Source organism: Echinops telfairi, unplaced genomic scaffold (assembly GCF_000313985.2).
Source record: "Echinops telfairi isolate 266 unplaced genomic scaffold, ASM31398v2 ScPeMD7_7469;HRSCAF=8507_0, whole genome shotgun sequence".
Classification (NCBI taxonomy): Eukaryota; Metazoa; Chordata; class Mammalia; order Afrosoricida; family Tenrecidae; genus Echinops; species Echinops telfairi.
This window is the reverse complement of record NW_022111372.1, coordinates 51,376,641-51,384,907: the sequence shown is the minus strand read 5'-3', so window position 1 is coordinate 51,384,907 and position 8,267 is coordinate 51,376,641. Positions and strand designations below refer to the sequence as shown.

General features: G+C 42.1%; 1 pseudogene; it reads left to right on the top strand.

Annotated features, from left to right (window-relative positions):
• Window positions 1–6,358: 6,358 nt before the first annotated feature.
• Window positions 6,359–7,778, top strand: LOC101639466 (annotated as a pseudogene).
• Window positions 7,779–8,267: the final 489 nt, after the last annotated feature.

Below are 8,267 nucleotides of genomic sequence, written 5' to 3'. Positions count from 1 at the left end.
AGAAAGACGGGCTTTCTGCTCCTATAAAGAGTTGCAGTATTGCAAATTCAATGGGAGCACTTGAATCCTGCCCAAGAGGGTCACCATGAGTGGCAATGGACTAGATGACAGTGAGTGATGGGACCCTCCGGCCAGATGGTCCCCACTCTGCTATCCAAGCCTACCCTTCAACATATGCTACCCCCTTACCTCACTTCATTTTTCTCCATAATATTTATCATCACCTGGCATATTTATCTGTTTATCGTCTTAGTGTGTTACTAGAATACCAGATCAATGAAAGAAGGGAGGATATTTTAGTGCCTAGAATAGTTCCTGAATCAGAGCAGAGGCTCAATAACCTGTGCTGAGTATCCAAATCCCATTTTACAGATGGCTATCTTACTATCAAATAATGTAGAGTTTAGAGCAAAGACTATTGCCAAGGATAAAGCTCATTTGCTGATGCTAAAGAGATTAACCAAGAGCATATAACAATAGTATTTACTATTTTATGATGTAGCATATGAGCAGAAACCAATGGTACTGAAGGAAGACATTCAAGCTACACTGAAAGCATTAGCCAAAGTCTCCGTGGATGGATAGAATACCAATTGAAATGTTGCAATAAGCTGATGAAGCACTGGAAGCCCTGATTCATCTATGCCAGGAAACTTAGAAAACAGCTAATTGGCCAACTGCCTGGACAAGACCCATATTTGTACTGGTGCCAAAGGAAAGTGACTGAAAAGAATGTTCACATTTCTAGAACACTATCACTGATATACAAATAAAATGTTGCTGGAGATCATCCAACAATAGTTGTAATAGGACATCGACAGAAAGCTTCCAAAGAGGAAGTCCCAATTCAGAAAAGGTTGTGTGAGCTGAACTAGTTAGTACAGTGTGCATCCCCCACCTGTCACGTGGTAGACCAGGGTTTGATTCCCTGACGGGAGGCACCTGCCGTTTTTGTGTGCAGTTTCACACAATGAAAACTGTGCCACTTTTACCTGATAGACGAAAAACTGCAACTTGGGCACAGGGAGGAAGGGTGACGTGATCGTAAAGGCCCCACTCCTGTTCTCAGCAGAGCGAGGACCTCACCACCCGTGCATTGAGGAACATCACAAAGGTTGCACTCAGGGAGTGACATTCAACTACCTGTGCTTTTAAAATGTTGTTCCTCAGGTGAGGACACGGAGATCCTGCTCGGCTGTAGATTCAGATTCAGTAGGTGAGGACCTAAAATTGTGCATTCGTTAAAAGTGTCCAGGGACCCCGAGGCTCAAGGCTCCCTAGAAGTGAAAACCAGGCTTCAGTGTGAGGACGGACTGTTTGGGGGGGAGGGGGAGAATACTATTAGAAGGCCATTTCCAGAGTCCAATATAGTCCTCTACCCTTTTGTTCTGGGGGTTATATCCCAATTTTGACAATGATAAAATTGAGTATATTTGGTTGTCAGCTCTCTTGGAGACTACCTCCAACTTCATGCACAATGGAAGGAAATGCTGCCCAGTCCTACACCCCCACCCCACCCCCACGATCAGTTGCAGAGGGATCATTGTGCTCCACAGGGTTTGCACTGACTGCATTTTGCAAGCAGGTGACCCAGCCTGGACACCCTAATCTGGAAGCTCTGCTGAAACCTGTTTGGCACCATAGCAGCAGGCAAGCCTCCCCTGGTGGGTGATGCTATAACATGTTAAATGTACCTTATTATAATAAAAACAATCATTTATTTTTTTTAAATGGTTGTGTGAAACAAGAGATATCATTGATGATGTCTGATGGATCTGGCTCAAAGCAGAGAATACCAGAATGAATGTTTATTTGTGTTTTATTGACTATGCCAAGGCATTCAAATGTGTGAATCATAACAAACTATGGATAGTCTTGAGAAGAATGGGGTTTTCCGAACACTCGATTATGTTCCTGCAGAACTTGTACATGGATTAGGAAGCAGTTGTGCAGAGCAAAGGAATACAGCATGGTTTACTATCAGGAAAAATGGGTCAGAGTTGTATCTTCTCACCATTCTCATTCCATCTGCATCCTGGTCAGATCATCAAAGAAGCTGGATTACATGAAGGATTTAACATCAGGATTGGAGGAAGGGTTATTAACAACCTAAGATATGCAGATGAAACAAGCTTGCTTGTTGAAAGTGAGGAGGACTTGGTGATGAAGCTCAAGGACTGCAGGCTTCAGTATGGAAACAAGACCCAAATCTTCACAGCTGGACCAAATAGGTAACATCAGGGTAAATGGAGAAAAGATTGAAGTTGTCAAGGATTTTGTCTTGCGTGGATTCACAATCAATGCTCATGGGAGCAGCAGTCAAGAGATCCAAAGATTCATCGCATTGGGTAAATCTGCTGCACAAGACCTCTTTCAAGCATTGAAAAGCAAGGATGTTACTTTGAGGATTTAGGTGTGCCTGACCCAAGCCATGGTATTTTCAATTGCCTCATTCATATACATGTGAAAGTTGGACATTGAATAAGGAAGAATCAATGCATTTGAATTGTGGTGCTGCAGAAGATTAAAAGAACCATAAACTGCTAAAATGACAAACCAATCTGTCTTGACTTAGGGGCATGGATAGCGAGACTTCGTCTTACATACTTTGGACATGGTGTCAGGAGAAACCGTCCCTGGAGAAGGACATCATGTTTGGTAAAGCAGAGGGGCAGCCTTCAAGGAGCTGGATGGACCCAATGGGTGCAAGAGTGGGCTCAAGCACAGGGACAGTTGTGAGGGTAGCATGGGCGGGCAGGGTTTCCTTCGCTGTGAGAGAGTCTTTCTGAGTCAGAACCAAACACATGGCACCTAGCAGCAACAACTGATATTTACACAATAAACAAGGCACTTCAAAATATGTTGTGGAAAACTGGATAGAACTCCATGGAGAAATAGGAAACCCGCAATTACACTGGATATTTAAATACTCCTCTCTCATGAAGGCTCAGAAGAATTTGACATAAAATGAGCAGGATACAGTGCATTTCAACAGCATCATCCACCAACCTCACCTCGTTGGCATTGATAGAACACTCTGCCTCCAACCCTAGAATGCACATACTGTTCAACTGCATTTGGGGCATTTACCAAAACAGACTGCGTAATGCCAGGCAGGAGACAAATCTCAGCAGATTTAAAGGGAGTCCAACCATATAAAGTATGTTCTCTAACCACAAGGGATTAAATTAGGAATCAAGGCCAGAGAGATATTTGGAAACTGCACAGATATCAGGAAACTAAATAACACACTGTTGAAAAACACATGGGATTAAAGAATAAATTATAGTAAAATTGCATGGTGTTTTACATGTAATGAAAATGAAACAGAATATATTAGAATTTATCAGATGCTGCTAAAGCATTATTTAAGGAGAAATTTATACCTGTTTGAGAAAAGAAGCAAGGTCTCAAATTAACAACTTCTGATTTTACTGAAGAAACGAAGAACAAAACCCACACACTAAACTGAAAGTTAGCAGTAAAAAAAATAAAAATAAAAGCAGAAATCAACTAAAACCGAAAACAACAGAATAAACCAATAAAACCAAGAGCTGCTTCTTTCAGAAGATCAATAAAACTGATAAGCCTGTGGCAAAACTAATCAGGAAAAAAACGTAAGTTATGAGTTACAGATATTAAGGCTACAGAGGTGATGTTCCTAATGTTGTTACTGAAAGATCAATAAAACTAATAACCCAAAGTCAAGGAAAACAAATGAAGAAGATACAATTATTAATATCAAGACTACTAGAAGTGGCACCTACTGATTCCACAGATAGTAAAAAATCAGAAAAATTGTGAAATTATATCAGTAAACTTGACAAAAATAAAAGATAAATTTTCTGAAAGACACAACCTACAACATTTTCAAAAAGGAACAAATAGTGGAAATAACCCCCCCATCTATGATAGAAATTAGCTTAACCAGACTAGGAAAAAAGGCCTAGTGATCTATTCAAACATCCATGTGCATCACCATCCATGGGTCTTTAGCCAGTCCTCGGGATGGAGCAGAAACAAAGAGCATTTGGTTCTGTTTTACGCGCGGTTTCCATGAGTTGAAGGCCAACACAACAGCAGCTAGCATTAACAGCAACATTAAAGAAATTGAATTCTGAGCTGACAGCTTCCCCCAAGTAAAACCCTGGCCCAGATGGCTTCCCTGGTAAAACCTACCAAACATTTAAGGAAAGAATAGTATCAAGTCTACATATATTCTTCCAGAAAACTGAAGAAGATGACCTACTTCCGATATTAGAAAGCAAACGTAGTCCAAGCAATGATATTCACATTGCACTGACAACAAAACCACAAAAAGGCACAAATGAAAAGGGAAAAGCAAGCCAATATTCCTCATGAACAGAGATGTGGAAATTCTATGCTTGCAGCAAATCCAAGCCAACAATATATGTAAATGACAAAACTTCATGACCATGCAGGATATACCCCAGAAATACAGAATTTACTTAACATCTGCCCTGGTGGCATTGTGTTTGCAAGTGGGGGTGCTAACAGCAAAATCAGCAGTTTGAAAGACTGGGATTTCTGCTCCCCTGAAGAGCGACAGTCTTGGAGACCACAGGGTAGCTCTACCCTGTCGTAGAGGGTCACAAGGAGTTGGCATTGACTTGATGGCAATAAGTTTGGAAATTTGGTTTTGGGAGTGATATTAACAAACTACAATTTAAAACTATATAAACATCACAATAGAAGCAGAAAAAAGCACTTGAAGAAAATCCAACATCAACTCCTAATAACTCTCAATCAACTAGTAATAAACAAAGGAAATTCCTCAAAATAATAGGGCATTTACCAAGAACACTTTGTACTATTAAACTGGCATTCCATGATGCTCACCTCCCGCTGAAGACAAAGTGGTTGCATAAGCAAATGTGGTGAAGAAAGCTGATGGTGCCCGACTATCAAAAGATATAGGATCTGGGGTTTTAAAGCCTTGAAGATAAGCAAGAGGCCATCTAGCTCAGAAGCAACAAAGCCCACATGGAAGAAGCACACCAGTCTGTGTGATCATGAGGTGTCGATAGGATCAGGTATCAGGCATCAAAGAACAAAAATCATATCATTGTGAATGAGGGGGAGTGCAGATTGGGGACCCAAAGCCCATCTGTAGGCAACTGGACATCCACTTACAGAAGGGTTGCAGGGAGGAGATGAGCCAGTCAGTGTGCAGTGTAGCAACAATGAAACAGACAACTTTCCTCTAGTTCCTAAATGGTTCCTCTCCCTACTATCATGATCCCAATTCTACCTTACAAATCTGGCTAGACCAGAGGATCAACATTGGTACAGAGAGCAACTGGAAACACAGGGAATCCTGGACAGATGATCCCATCAGGACCAGTGGTGAGAGTGGCGATACCTGGAGGGTGGAGGGAATGTGGGGTGGAAAGGGGGAACCGACAACAAGAATCTACATATGGCCTCCTCCCTGGGGGATGGACATTAGTATTAATACTAATGTCTCAGAACCTGGCTGTAACCAGGTTACACAAATATTCACCTGGTTGGTGAATATTTGTAGAATGACTAAATCCCAGTATACAAACCCGGGGTGAGATGACGACACGCTTTCATCCCCTGCCAGAAACACCGAACGGAAAAAGGAAAAACAGAAACTGGCAGGATCAACAGCATCATAACCCTAAATCCCATCAAAAGGTTTCAGCAACGAAGCAAATGATGACATTTAAAAGGTCAACATACACACGGTGAGAAAGCTTTGGTTCTCTACTTGCCACGGCCACCTCTCCAAACCTTGCCTCCATGTTGTCTTCTTAAAGTGGTGATGGCTGTCCCTCCAAGAGAAGAAACCTGGTGCCCGGCTCTAGACCAAGATGAGCAGACTGTAGTCACAAATGCATGTATCTGTACATATGTATGGGTGTGTTTTGTAATTTGTCTAGGGACATCCTGAAACCCTGAAGGAAGATGCCCAATTCGGTTTGTCCTGTCTCAGAGGAAGATCACAGGCTGGTGGGCGGAAAGTCTTGTGGATCCAGTGCTGGTGGAAGCGTGTTCACCGGGCTCCTCCAGCTCCTCCGGGTGTCTCCTCAGCAAGAATGTGATGCAGAGAGTGTTGGCCTCCTCCTGGGAGAAAGAGAGGAAGTTCCCAGAATCCTCTTAAGGTGTAACCTTGTGACCTGATTGACAGGCTAGATTCCACCCCTACATTCTACTTATCAAGTTGACATAAAATTATCTAACTACCGAAAAAAAATCCTCCTGAGTCTTGCGCAGAGCCATGCACCGAGTACCGCGTTTCCTCGAGCACCTTGGTCACCTCCTGTGGCCTCCAGCCTCACCCTCAGGCTTGACCACCTTTCCTTTCTGACCATTCAACTCTGCTCGAATGCTTACCCAAAATTCCTTTCAGATAGAATATGACACCTTCGGTGAACTCAAGGTTCCAAATGATAAGTACTATGGTGCCCAGACAGTGAGATCTACAATGCGTTTTAAGATCGGTGGTATGACAGAATGCATGCCGGTGCCGCCAGCTATTAAAGCTTTTGGCACCTTAAAGAAAGCAGCTGCAGATGTAAACCAGGAGTATGGTCTTGATCCAAAGGTTGCCAATGCAAGAATGAAGGCAGCAGATGAGGTAGCTGAAGGTAACTTAAATGGCCATTTTCCTCTTGTGATATGGCAAGCTGGGTCGGGAACACAGACAAATATGAATGTAAATGAAGTCATTAGTAATAGAGCAATTGAAACGTTAGCAGGTGAACTTGGCAACAAGAAACCTGTGCATCCTAATGATCGTGTTAATAAAAGCCAGAGTTCAAATGATACTTTTCCCACTGCAATGCACATCGCTGCTGCAACAGAAGTTGATGAAGTACTGTTACCAGGACTACGGAAGCTCCGTGATGCTCTCAATGCAAAACCCAAAGAGTTTGCCCAGATTATCAAAATTCATCGTACTCATACACAGGATGCTGTACCACTTACTCTTGGACAGGAATTTAGTGGTTATGTTCAATAAGTAAAATACGCAATGGTAAGAATAAAAGCTGCACTGCCAAGAATCTATGAGCTTGCAGCTGGAGGCATTGCTGTTGGTATTGGTTTAAAAACTAGAATTGGCTTTGCGGAAAAGTTGCTTCAAAGGTGGCTGCAATTACAGGCTTGCCTTTTGTTACAGCTCCAAATAAATTTGAAGCTCTGGCTGCTCACGATGCCTTGGTTGAACTCAGTGGAGCCATGAATACTGCAGGGTGCAGTCTGATGAAGATAGCAAATGACATTCGTTTTCTAGGTTCTGGTCCTTGATCGGATCTGGGAGAACTGATCTTGCCTGAAAATGAACCAGGAAGCAGTATCATGCCAGGAAAGGTGAACCCTACCCAGTGTGAGCTGTGACCATGGTTGCAGCCCAAGTCATGGGAACTCATGTTGCTGTTACTATTGGAGGCAGCAATGGACATTTGGAGTTGAATGTTTTCAAGCCAATGATGATTAAAAATGTGTTACATTCAGCAAGGCTGCTCGGTGATGCTTCAGCTTCTTTCACAGAAAACTGTGTGGTAGGAATCCAGGCTAACACAGAAAGAATCAACAAGCTAACGAAAGAGTCTTTATTGTTGGTAACAGCACTTAATCCTCATATAGGTTATGACAAGGATGCAAAGATTGCTAAGACGGCACACAAAAATGGATCAACCTTAAAGGAAACTGCCACTGAACTTGGCTATCTCACTGCAGAGCAGTTTGATGAGTGGGTGAAGCCTACAGATATGTGGGGTCCAAAGTAATTTAAATATATTTCAAATAAAAGCAATCTTGTTTGAAATAAAAAATAAGAACAATTCTGCATTTTTCTTGCACAAAAATAGATAAACTTTTACAGAAATTCCTAATGAACTTGATTGTTCCTAGCAGAGCATTTTGATCAGTATATAAAACCAATATATCCTCAGTCTTAAAGTGGCTTTTAAAAATCTAAAATAAATATTTGTTTTAAAAACTAAAAAAAAAAAATTATCTAACTACCACTGAGGTAGTTAGTTGATTGTGTCAACCTGGCTGATAAACACATATGGGGTTAATTGAAGGGCAAAGGGATAAATGGCTCAGTGAGCCTCCGCTTTCTAGTTCTCAGGTCTCTTGATTTCTGATGGTCAGACCAGGGTGCAGCTGCCTTAACCAGTTCCCTGCTTCATTTGACAAGGCTCACTTCCTGCAAGACATCCCAAAGGAGAAGCTACATGGACCTACCCCGATGCAGCCCTGAGTGCTGGAGC